The sequence below is a fragment of the Macrotis lagotis genome, chromosome 4, assembly GCF_037893015.1.
Source record: "Macrotis lagotis isolate mMagLag1 chromosome 4, bilby.v1.9.chrom.fasta, whole genome shotgun sequence".
Lineage (NCBI taxonomy): Eukaryota > Metazoa > Chordata > Mammalia > Peramelemorphia > Peramelidae > Macrotis > Macrotis lagotis.
In genome coordinates this window covers 269,911,316-269,924,569 of record NC_133661.1, presented here as the reverse complement: position 1 = coordinate 269,924,569, position 13,254 = coordinate 269,911,316, and the positions used below count along the sequence as shown (strand labels likewise).

At 34.7% G+C, this 13,254-nt stretch overlaps 1 protein-coding gene across 1 annotated transcript in view; it reads left to right on the top strand.

The window, feature by feature from the left end:
• The window catches only part of LRFN5 (leucine rich repeat and fibronectin type III domain containing 5), a 380,753-nt gene that overhangs the window by 68,715 nt on the left and 298,784 nt on the right, over positions 1-13,254 (top strand). The gene's annotated exons all lie outside the window — the stretch shown is intronic.

Genomic DNA, 13,254 nt, shown 5'->3' with positions numbered 1-13,254 from the left:
TAGACCAGTTTCTCTAATGAATATGGGTGCAAAAAATCTTAAACAAAATCTTAACAAAACGATTACAGCCAGTTATCACTAGGGTAATACACTGTGACAAGTAGGATTTATACCAGGATTACAGGGTTGGTTCAACATTAGGAAAACTGTTACTATAATTGACTGTATCAATAACACACCTAACAGAAATCATATGACTATCTCAATGAATGATGAAAAAGTCTTTGACAAAATATAGCACCCATTCCTACCAAAAATACTAGAAATATAGGAATAGATCGATGGCTCCTTAGAATGATAAGTAGTATCTATCTGAAATGATCAACAAGCATTATATGCAATGGAGATAAGGTAAAGGCATTCCCAATAAGATCAGGGGTGAAACAAGGATGCCCATTATCACCACTACTATTCAATGTTGTATTAGAAATTTTAGCTTCAGCTATAAGAGAATAAAAAGAAATTGAAGGAATTAGATTTGGGAAAGAAGAGATGAAACTCTCACTCTGCAGATAACGTGGTGGTATACTTAGAGAATCAGCACTTTTCACACAATAAAATCAGGTTTAAATAACTGGGCAAATATCAACTGCTCATGGATAGGCCAAGCTAATAAAAGAAAAATGACAATTCTACTTAAATTAAACTTATTTGGTATCTTACCAATCAAATTTCCAAAAATTTGTTTAATAAGCTAGGAAAAATTGTAACTAAATTTATATGGAAAAAAAAGTCAGGAATATCAAGAGATTTAATGAAAAAAACTGCAAAAGAAGGTGGCATAGTCTTACCAGATCTAAAATTATATTATAAAGCATCAATAATCAAAACTGTCTGGTACTGGCTAAGAAATAGAATGGTGGATCAGTGGAATAGACTAGCTACAAAAGAGACTGCAGGAAATGATTATAGTAATCTGCTGTTTGATAAGCCCAAAGAGCCTAGCTTCTGGGATAAGAACTCTCTCTTTGATATAAAAAAAAACTGTTGGGAAAATGGGAAGTAAGTATGGCAGAAACTTGGATTAGACCAACATCTCACACCTTATAACAAGATAAGATTAAAATAAGGGCAGGATTTAGACATAAAAGACAATAATATAAGCAAACTGGGACATCAAGGAATATTTTACCTGTCAGATCTATGGAAAGGGAAACAGTTTATGACCAAGGAGGAGATGGAGAACATCATTAAAAGCAAAGTAGATAATTTTGATTACATTAAATTAAAAAGCTTTTGTACAAACAAAACCACTGTAACCAAAATCAAAAGAAATGTAGTAAATTGGGAAACAATCTTTACAATCAATATTTCTGACAAAGTACTCATTTCTTTCTTTTTTTAGAAAAATTTTATTTATTTTTAATTTTTTAAAATTTTTATTAAAGATATTATTTGAGTTTTACAGTTTCCCCCAATCTTGCTTCCCGCCCCCCACCCCCACCCCACAGATAGCACTCTATCAGTCTTTACTTTGTTTCCATGTTGTACCTCGATCCAAATTGGGTGTGATGAGAGAGAAATCATATCCTTAAAGGGAACAGAATTCTCAGAGGTAACCAGATCAAACCATAAGACATCTGGTTTTTTTTTCCGAATTAAAGGGAATAGTCCTTGTACTTTGTTCAAACTCCACAGCTCCTTATCTGGATACAGATGGTACTCTCCTTTGCAGGCAGCCAAAAATTGTTCCCAATTGTTGCACTATGGAATGAGCAAGTCCTTCAAGGTGGAACATCACTCCCATGTTGCTGTTAGGGTGTACAGTGTTTTTCTGGTTCTGCTCATCTCACTCAGCATCAGTTCATACAGATCCCTCCAGGTTTCCCTGAAATCCCGTCCCTCCTGGTTTCTAATAGAACAATAGTGTTCCATCACATACATATAGCACAGTTTGCTAAACCATTCCCCAATTGAAGGACATTTACTGGATTTCCAATTCTTTGCCACCACAAACAGGGCTGCTATAAATATTTTTGTACAAGTAATGTTTTTACCCTTTTCCCTCATCTCTTCAGGGTATAGACCCAGTAGTGGCATTGCTGGGTCAAAGGGCATACATATTTTTGTTGCCCTTTGGGCATAGTTCCAAATAGCTCTCCAGAAGGGTTGGATGAGTTCACAGCTCCACCAACAGTGTAATAGTGTCCCAGATTTCCCACATCCCTTCCAACAATGATCATTATCCTTCCTGGTCATACTGGCCAATCTGAGAGGTGTGAGGTGGTACCTCAGTGAAGCTTTAATTTGCATTTCTCTAATAATTAATGATTTAGAGCATTTTTTCATATGGCTATGAATTGCTTTGATCTCCTCATCTGTAAATTGCCTTTGCATATCCTTTGACCATTTGTCAATTGGGGAATGACTTTTTGTTTTAAAAATATGACTCAGTTCTCTGTATATTTTAGAAATGAGTCCTTTGTCAGAATCATTAGTTGTAAAGATTGTTTCCCAATTTACTATTTTTCTTTTGATCTTGATTACATTGGTTTTATCTGTGCAAAAACTTTTTAATTTAATGTAATCAAAATCATCTAATTGGTTTTTAGTGATGTTCTCTAACTCTTCCTTAGTCATAAACTGTTCCCCTTTCCATAGATCTGACAGGTAGACTAGTCCTTGATCTTCTAATTTGCTTATAGTATTGTTTTTTATGTCTATGTCCTGTAACCATTTGGATCTTATCTTGGTAAAGGGTGTGAGGTGTTGGTCTAATCTAAGTTTCTTCCAAACTAACTTCCAATTATCCCAGCAGTTTTTATCAAAGATGGAGTTTTTATCCCGGTGGCCTGACTCTTTGGGTTTATCAAACAGCAGATTATTATAATCCTCTCCTGCTTTTACACCTAGTCTATTCCACTGGTCCACCACTCTATTTCTTAGCCAATACCAAACAGTTTTGATGACTGATGCTTTATAATATAATTTTAGATCGGGTAGTGCTAAGCCACCTCCGTTTGCATTTTTTTTTTCATTAAGCTCCTGGCAATTCTTGACTTTTTATTTCTCCATATGAATTTACTTACAATTTTTCTAGCTCATTAAAGTAATTTTTTGGAATTTTGATTGGTAGGGCACTAAACAGATAATTTAGTTTTGGTAGAATTGTCATTTTTATTATATTAGCTCTACCTATCCATGAGCAGTTGATATTTGCCCAGTTATTTAAATCTGATTTAATTTGTGTGAGAAGTGTTCTATAATTGTTTTCAAAAAGATTCTGAGTCTGTCTTGGCAAATAGACTCCCAAGTATTTTACACTGTCTGAGGTTACTTTGAATGGAATTTCTCTTTCTAGCTCTTCCTGCTGTTTCTTGCTAGTCATATACAGGAAAGTTGAGGATTTATGGGGGTTTATTTTATAACCTGCAACTTTGCTAAAATTTCTAATTGTTTCCAGTAGTTTTTTAGATGATTTTTTGCAATTCTCTAGGTAGACCATCATGTCATCTGCGAATAGTGAGAGTTTTGTCTCTTCCTTCCCAATTCTAATTCCTTTATTTCTTTTTCTTCTCTAATTGCTGATGCTAACATTTCTAATACAATATTGAATAGTAGTGGTGATAATGGGCACCCTTGTTTAACTCCTGATCTTATTGGGAATGCCTCTAGCCTCTCCCCATTGAGTATAATGCTTGTTGATAGTTTCAGATAGATACTGCTAATTATTTTAAGGAACAGTCCATTTATTCCTACACTCTCTAGTGTTTTTAATAGGAATGGATGCTGTATTTCATCAAAAGCTTCTTCAGCATCTATTGATATGATCATATGGTTTCTGATAGGTTTGTTATTGATATAATTGAGTATACTAACAGTTTTCCTAATATTGAACCAACCCTGCATTCCTGGAATAAATCCTACTTGATCATAATGTATTATCCTAGTGATGACTTGTTGTAGTTGTTTTGCTAAGATTTTATTTAGGATTTTTGCATCTATATTCATCAGGGAAATAGGTCTATAATTTTCTTTCTCTGTTTTAACTCTTCCTGGTTCAGGTAGCAGTACCAATATTGGTTTCATAGAAAGAGTTCGGCAGAGTTCCATCTTTCCCTATTTTTCCAAAGAATTTATATAGGATTGGAACCAATTGTTCCTTAAATGTTTGGTAGAATTCACTTGTGAATCCATAAGGCTCTGGAGGTTTTTTTTTATGGAGTTCACTAATGGCTTGTTGAATTTCTTTTTCTGAGATAGGGTTGTTCAGGTATTTAATCTCTTCTTCATTTAACCTGGGCAACTTATATTTTTGTAAATATTCATCCATTTCCCTTAGATTATCAAATTTATTGGCATAAAGTTGAGCAAAATAATTTCGAATTATTACTTTAATTTCCTCCTCATTGGTGGTGAGTTCACCTTTTTCATTTATAATACTAGCAATTTGGTTTTCTTCTTTCTTTTTTTTAATCACATTGACCAGAGGTTTATCAATTTTATTGGTTTTTTCATAATACCAACTTTTAGTTTTATTTATTATTTCAATAATTTTTTTGCTTTCAATTTCATTAATTTCTCCTTTGATTTTTTAAAATTTCTAATTTGGTATTTGATTGGGGATTTTTGTTTTTTTCTTTCTCTAATTTTTTTAGTTGCATGTTTAGTTCATTGATTTCCTCTTTCTCCAATTTATTCATATAAGCATTTTGAGCGATAATATATCCCCTGAGAGTTGCTTTGAATGAATCCCATAGGTTTTGGTATGTTGTTTCATTATTATCATTATCTAGGATAAAATGGTTAATTCTTTCTATAATTTGTTTTTTGGTCCACTCATTTTTTAAGATGAGGTTATTCAGTTTCCAATTTGCTCTGGGTCTATATCTCCTTGGTCCAGTATTGCATATGACTTTTATTGCATTGTGATCTGAGAAAGATGTATTCACTATTTCTGCCTTTCTGCAGTTGATCATTAGGTTTTTATGTCCTAGGACATGGTAAATTTTTGTATAAGTTCCATGTACTGCAGAGAAAAAGGTATAATCCTTTCTATCCCCATTCAGTTTCCTCCATAAGTCTACCATATCTAATTTTTCTAACAATCTATTTAACTCCCTAATTTCTTTCTTGTTTGTTTTATGATTTGATTTATCTAGATCTGATAGCGGGAGGTTGAGGTCTCCTACTAGTAGAGTTTTGCTGTCTATGTCTTCCTGTAATTCTTTCAGCTTCTCTTCTAAGAATTTGGGTGCTGTCCCACTGGGTGCATATATATTCAATATCGAAATGACTTTATTTTCTATGGTACCTTTTAGGAGGATAAAGTTTCCTTCCTTATCTCTTTTAATGCTATCTATTTTTGCTGTTGCTTTGTCTGAGATAAGGATTGCTACCCCTGCTTTTTTTACTTCAGCTGAAGCAAAATATATTTTGCTCCAACCTTTTACCTTTACTCTATATGTATCTTTCTGCTTCAAATGAGTTTCTTGTAAGCAGCATATTGTAGGATTCTGTTTTTTAATCCACTCTGCTATTTGCTTACGTTTTAAGGGAGAGTTCATCCCATTCACATTCAAGGTTATGATTACTAATTCTTTATTGCCCTCTGTGCTATCTTCCCTCTGTTTGTATTTTTCTCCCTTTCTCCCCCTTTTATCCATATTCCCCAGTATTTTGTTTTTGAATACCACCCCGTTCAGTGTGTTTGCCCTCCTATATCACACCCTCCCCTTCCTTTCCCCTTTCCCTGTTCCCTTCCCTTCCTTTTGTTATTTCCCCTTATTTCCTCCACTCCACTCCCCTTCCCTTTCTCTGTCCCCCTCCTCCTTTCCCCTTTTACTTCTTGAAAGGTTAGATGTTTTATAAGTTAACTGAGTATGTGTAGGTTGACTTTAAGCCAAGTCTGATAAGAAGAAGATTCAGGTGTTTCTCCTCTACTCCCTTCTTCCCCTCTGTTACCATAGGTTTTTTGTACCTCTTAGTGTAATGAGCTTTGTCACATTCAATCCCCTCCCTCCTCCCGTCTCTTTCCTGTCCCCCTTTTTAGGGAGGTAGTGTATTTTTTTTAGATCATTCTATCTAAGTCATAGAAAATTCTGAGTGTCTGTCCCTTCTAGTTCAATATATTCTGTTGAACAGAGTCCAAATTCCTGAGAGTTATTAGAGTCTCCCCAGTGGAGTTAAAGCCAGTTACATCCCATTAGATATCAGTCTCATGGATAGGTCATGGATGTCCATCATTTCTGGCTAGGTATATTCTCTCTGATAGAGTTACATTTCTCAGGATTTATGAGAGTCTCTACCCCCTCGCCCCCCCTCCATGCTGGGATATAGCCAGTTTCAACTTGCTGGATTGCATTTTTTTCCTTTTACTGCCCCCCCCTTTTTTTAACCTTTTCATGTGTCTCTTGAACCTCTTATTTGATATCCAAATTTTCAGTTTAGCTCTGGTCTTTACATCAGAAATTTTTGGAATTCTTCCATTTCGTTAAATGTCCATCTTTTTCCCTGGAAGAGAAGGCTCAGCTTTGCAGGAAAGTAGATTCTTGGCTGCATTTCAAGCTCCCGTGCTCTTCAAAATATCTCGTTCCAGGCCCTTCGATCCCTTAAAGTTGATGCAGCCAGGTCCTGTGTGATCCTTACTGTGGCTCCTTGATATTTAAATTGTTTCTTTCTGGCTGCTTGCAGGATTTTCTTTTTTATCTGATAGTTCTAGAGTTTGGCCACAACATTCCTTGGTGTTTTCCTTTTAGGATCTTTTTCTGGTGGGGATCGATGTACTCTTTCAATAACTACTTTGCCCTCCAATTCCATGATGTCAGGGCAGTTTTCCATCACTAGATCCTGTAATATAAAGTCCAGGCTTTTTTTCTCTTCAATGTTTTCAGGAAGTCCTATAATTTTCAGGTTTCCCCTCCTCGATCTATTCTCAAGGTCAGTGGTTTTGTTGATGAGGTATTCTACATTTGCTTCTATTTTTTCTATTTTTTGATTTTGTTTAACCGACTCTTGCTGTCTAGTCATTTGTTTCTGTAGACTCTATTATTTTTTGGGGGGAGGAGTTTTCTTCATTAACCTTTTGCAACTCCTTTTCCAATTGGCTGTTGAAAGAGCTTTCCATTTGACCAATTGAGGTTTTGAGAGAATTAATTTCTTTTTTCATTTGCTCATTTGAGGATCTGAGAGAATTATTCTCATTTTGTAATTGTCCAATTGATGATCTGAGAGATTTATTCTCCTTTTGTGTTTGTCCAATTGTACTTTCTAAGGTTTTGTTTTCTTGTTGCAAGGTATTAATTATCTCTCCCAAATTTTTAAGCTCCTTCCTTATTTCTTCAAAGAAGATTTTCTGTGCTGGAGACCAGATTGTATTCTCCTCAGATGTTCCAGGTCTCTCTGAGTTGGGGTCTTTCCCTTCCTGGAATTTTTCTATGGATCCACCTTTCCGCTGACCCTTCTTCATTATGCTAAGGCCTTGAGTTGGCAGGGGTGGGGGCGGGCTGGTTCGCCTGGGCTTGGGATTGCTAAAGGCTTTACTGAGTGCAGTTTCTTTGGCTGGAGGTGCTGGTTGCGCTCTCTCGAGTGTCTGTGACCTTGGTTGAAAGGCCTTCTCCCTTTGCCAGAAGGGGGGAATTGGAACTATTGAATTCTTTTGCCTTCAATCAATGGTGGGCTTTACCCTGGCCTGAGGTCATTCCTCAGCTGGGCTGGTTCTTCTGCTCACACACCTCGGCCTGAGGCAGAAGTAGTTTGCATTTGTTTGCTTGGGAAGAGGCCTCTGTGCAATGGAGGTGTGCACTCAGAGTTTCTCAGACCCGAGGAGCCTAGGGATGGTGTCCGCAGCTCTCCTGCACGAGACCTCTTCCCGCAGCCCCTTCCCCAAGCTCCAGGGGGACAGCAGCAACACCAGAGCCTCTGCTTCCCCAAGGACCGAAGCCCCCTTCGTCCAGCCCCACCGTTGGTCCAGCAGGACCGGCTCTCGGGCCCTCAGATTCCTGGTACCGATTTAGCTGTTGGTCTGGCGGATCTTCCCTGGGAGCTCAGACTCACCTGCGGGTACTCAGCCAAGGCTGCTGCGGGAGACAAATCCTGAGCTAGATTTTCCTCTCCTGGCTTTTCTTTCTGGGTTTCCTGGTTCAGATTTCTTTTAAGAGGTTTGTTTCATGTGATAGATGGGGAAGAAATCAGGAGACTTTAGAACTGTGCCTGTCTTCTCTCCACCATCTTGGCCAGAAATCCCGATTTTGAATTTTTTAACCTCTCCCCTAATCTTGCTTTCCTCCCCCCACCTCCCACAGAAGGTAGTTTGTTAGTCTTTATGTTGTTTCCCTGATAAATAAATTGATCTAAATTGAATGTGATGAGAGAGAAATCATATCCTTAAGGGAAAATAAATAATGTATAAGCAATAACAAAATTACATAATAAGATAATTTTTTTTTTTAAATTAAAGGCAATAGTCTTTGGTCTTTGTTCAAACTCCACAATTCTTTCTCTGGATACAGATGGTATTCTCCATTGCAGATATCCCAAAATTGTGCCTGATTGTTGCACTGATGGAACGAGCAAGTACATTAAGGTTGATCATCACCCCCATGTTGCTGTTAGGCTGTTCAATGTTCTTCTGATTCTGCTCATCTCTTTCAGCATCAGTTCATGCAAATCCTTCCAGGTTTCCCTGAATTCCCATTCCCTCCTGGTTTCTAATAGAGCAATAGTGTTCCATCACATACTTATATATGCCACAGTTTGTTAAGCCATTCCCCAATTGATAGATATTCATGCAATTTCCAATTCTTTGCCACCATAAACAGGGCTGCTATGAATATTTTTGTACAAGTGATGTTTTTACCCTTTTTCATGATCTCTTCAGCATATAGACCCAGCAGTGGTTTTGCTGGATGAAAGGGTATGCACATTTTTTTGCCCTTTGGATAAAGGGAATGACTTTTTTTCATAAATTTGACTCAGTTTTCTGTATATTTTAGAAATGAGTCCCAAATATGCAGAGAACTGAATCAAATTCATGCATGTGATGCAACACTGTTGTTTTATTAGGAACCTCGAGGGATGGTATGGAAAAAAATGACAAGATTATCAGACTACCTTTTGGAGGTGGGGTAGGGGAAGGAAGGGAGAATGGGGAAAAATTGTAAAATAAAAATCTTACAAAATATTATGGGTAGAAACTATTGTATATAATTGGAAAACAAAATATTTATTTAAAAAAGAAGCAACTAGAATCCACCAATATGTTATTCATAAGAAACACCCTTAAAACAGAAAAAAAAATCCTACACAGAATAAAGATAATGGTTGGAGTGATATTTATTACATTTGGGGTACGATTTAAAAAGTAAGCAGGGGCAGCAATCATAATCTCTAATAAAGCAAATTCAAAGTCACAATTAAAAGAAGATTGTCAGAGAAATGATATTTTGCTAAAAAAAGTATCATAGACAAGGAAGTAATAGTAATACTAAATATGTATTTGAATCAAATGGTATAACAACAGAATTCTCAATGGAAAAGTTTAATTATAGGAAGAAATAGAGAGTAAAACTATATTCAAGAGGGACATTAATTTTCCCCTCTCTAAATAAATAAATCTAACTATAAAATGAATAATAAAGAAGTTAAAGAAATTAATAGAATTTCAGAAAAGTTAGAAATAATAGATCTCTGCAGAAAATTGAATGGATTAGAAAGGAGTATATCTTCTATCAGGCCTATATGGCACCTTTATAAAAAACTGGCTATATATTAAGGCATTGAAACATCCTAACAACCAAATGCAGAAAAGCAGAAATATTAAATGCATCCTTCTCAGACTATAAAGCAATAACAATTAAATTCAATAAAGGACCATGGAAAGATAGATTACAAAGCTAATTGGAAACTAAATCATGCAATCCTAAAAGATGAGTGGGCCAAAAAAACAAATCTTAGGATAAAAATCAATAATTTCATTAAAGAAAATGACAGCTATGAGATAACATGCCAAAATTTGTGGAATGAAGACAAAATATGGGGAAATCAATAAAATGGAGAAAGAATAGACAATGAATTGGGCATGCAATTAAAAAACTAAAAAAAGTATAGATCAAAAATCCCAAATTAAACATCAAAATGGAAATTCTGATAATCAAATGAGAGATTTATAAAAATGAAACTACTAAATAAAATTAGGGTCTGGTTTTATGAAAAGACATGATAAAATAGATAAGTCATCAATTCATTTGATTTTGAAAAGAAGAAAATCAAATTACCAGAATCAAAAATAAAAAATAGTAAATGAAGATGACCAATAGATGAAATTAAAACAAGTATTATGAGCTATTTTTGTCCAAATATATGTCAATAAATCTGACAATCTACGTGAAATGGATGAGTATTTACAAAAACATAAATTGCCAAGATAAACAGAAGATGACATAGAATACTAAAATAACTTGAGGGAAAAAAATTGAACAAGCCTTAAATGAGATCTCAAAAAAAATTCCTAGAATCAGAGGGATTCACAAGTGAATTCTATTCAACAGTTAAAGAACAAATGATTCCAGTACTATATAAACTATTTAGAAAAATAGGCAAAGAAAGAGTCCTACAATGTTTTGAGCTGGGCTTGAGTCAGGTCAGTCTTGGCATCATAGAACCTTTGGAACTATTTGAGACACTCAGCAAAATGTGTTTGTGTGTGTGTGTGTTTGTATTTGTGTGTGTGTGTGTGTGTGTGTGTGTGTGTGTGAATTAATGTCTCTTGAATATTGCCCATTTATCTTTAAGGGAAATTTGATTCTCTCAAAGATAGGTGTCAGAGATTGGGGATTGGAGGTTGGTCCATTCAGAAAGGATTTATTGAAATAGAATTACACCCGTCTTTTCATTTACATGGGCACCTAGGTGTTAAGTGAACATTTTCAATGTATTCAGGTTCTTCAGATTTTACCTCTTTAATTACTACCTCTATTTTTCTTCTTATGTTTAGGGATGAAACTGTTGCTGTTTTTACAATTTCCCTTCATTGGTTTATAATATGAGAATATTGTTATGAAAATTAATATGCTGCCCCTCCTTTTTTGTATATTTACTATTATTTCTTAACACATCCCATCTGAAGTCCCCTTTTTAAAAAATATTGAAATATTTTATGATTGTCAATAATAGTAAGAATTCATAATAAAAAAGGATTTTTTAAAAAGTAGCATGAAACCCTTGCCTATAACTGATAAGATTTTTTTTTTCCATTTGTTTTATGGTATAGTATCGGTCTAATATGCCATGAGCATGTTTCATGCCTACTCATGGTTAGTCCACTTTAGTGGTCAGCATTATCAACACTGAATAGTTTCCAGGAAGTTGGATATTGATATGCTGATTCTTTTCTATTGCTCAAAATACATTAGTATCCATTAAACAACTAATCATCAAAATAGGTTCCTCGTAGGGTCAGTCTACTGTCATTTGCCTCCCAATTTGTTTCTAAGACTGATAAGAGCAATTAAGATACATTGAGAAGCATTCTAACATAATCAGAAGTATTATCAGAGACCAAATGTCTAACTTTTCAGATTCCTGCCAAGCCTTCAAAACTATCTCCACTAATGCAGATGGCAATTTTTCTGCAATGGATATGGAGGTGATTTGCCACATGGGAGGCATGTATCAGAGATAGGCTTTGTTTGAAAATTGTCCTGATTCTGAAGCAGGTTCTCCAACTACCCCACACTGATCCTTATGACAATAAAATGAGTTATTAGGTAGATTTTTAAAAATTTTATAAATGCTTTTATGTTTTCAAATAAGTGAATACAACTTCTTTTTATATAAACACTTGATTCCTAGTCCCAAAGCTCTGTAATCCAAAATAATTTAATCTGAAATGTTTCATAAGTAAAAAGAAAAATTGCATTAAAGATATAACTTCACATAGTTTTTGAATCTATAGAAATTGATTTATGAAGGAAAAGACCTAAATAAACAACTTGTACTTGAATTTCTTGCTTCATATTATATAATAAAAATTAAAATAACCAATCATTCAGATCATTGTTATAATAACTTTAATTTCAAAAATGTCCAATAACCATTTCTGGTATTAAATTAACACACCATTGAGCTTTTCTAAAAAACTTGGTCAATCTAGAGAATATAGGGGAAATATGACCCTCTGTCCTTCAAACAAGAATAATTATGTATCTGAATTATTTAGTATAAATTCTGGATCTTTGGGAAAAATTTAAAAAAAAGTGAAAGCAAATACCCAGTGAAGATAGAGAAGTAGAAGCTGTCAAAAGCAGAGAGAATGTTATAAGATACTGATATATATGCATAATTTGTATTAGCCACCATTTGAAGGTGATATTAAAAACCTTGATAGAAAGATGAACTTATATAAAAGTTAAAAGACTTTTAGTATGTTTATATGAAAAATACAAAATGCTCTTATATTCCTAATCCAGTTGTAAACACCTCTTCCACTAAGGGACTCAGGGTTTGAATGTAAACAAATTTGGCAGAATCCTGGGATAACTTGACCCTAAAGATAGAGCATTCTGGGGAAAATTTCTAAAACAAAGCTGAGTCTTTCCCTGAAAAATTAGTAGATTTCACTTCTAGAAAGTTATTCAATACACAGATTAAATAAAAGATCTTTATTTTCCCCACAATAAGATACATCTTAAAATATGAAAGACTCATAAACTTACATTAACAAAGCCTTAAGACAGGAATAACAACCAATCACTTCCTGCTAATCTGGGAAGTTCATCTTAAAATATTAAAGCATGATATTTTGTGAAGCTGCTAAACAGATTTCACTTTCACTCCAGATTTATACTTTTCAAGCAGCTTACAAATCTGAATCCTTTAGAAAGTCATGCTCTGTTTCAGGCTTTCTTAGTCATCAGACAATTGGTGGTGTAGTCAATAAAGTACTAGACTCAGCCAGAGTCAGAAATCCCTGAATTTGGATCCTGCTTTATGAATTCATTAGCAGTATTCGTAGCAAGTAACTTACTTTTTCAGCCTCAGTTTCCCCATCTATAAAATAGGGGCACATACTTCACAGGGCTTTTCTTTATTAAGTGAGAAAACAATTAAAAAAACCAAAGATCTTAACTAGATTCCTTAAATAAAATTAAGGAAATCCTACTACTACAAATCTTCATCATTGCCCATTTCAGACCTTGGATGAATGTATGTCTATTTGTTTTTAATTTCTCATTCTTTTCTTTATGGATACAATAAACAAGTTAGTCTGAAAAGTTTTCTTATTCCCAAGTCCAGCTGGCAGTAGCACTCACTTTA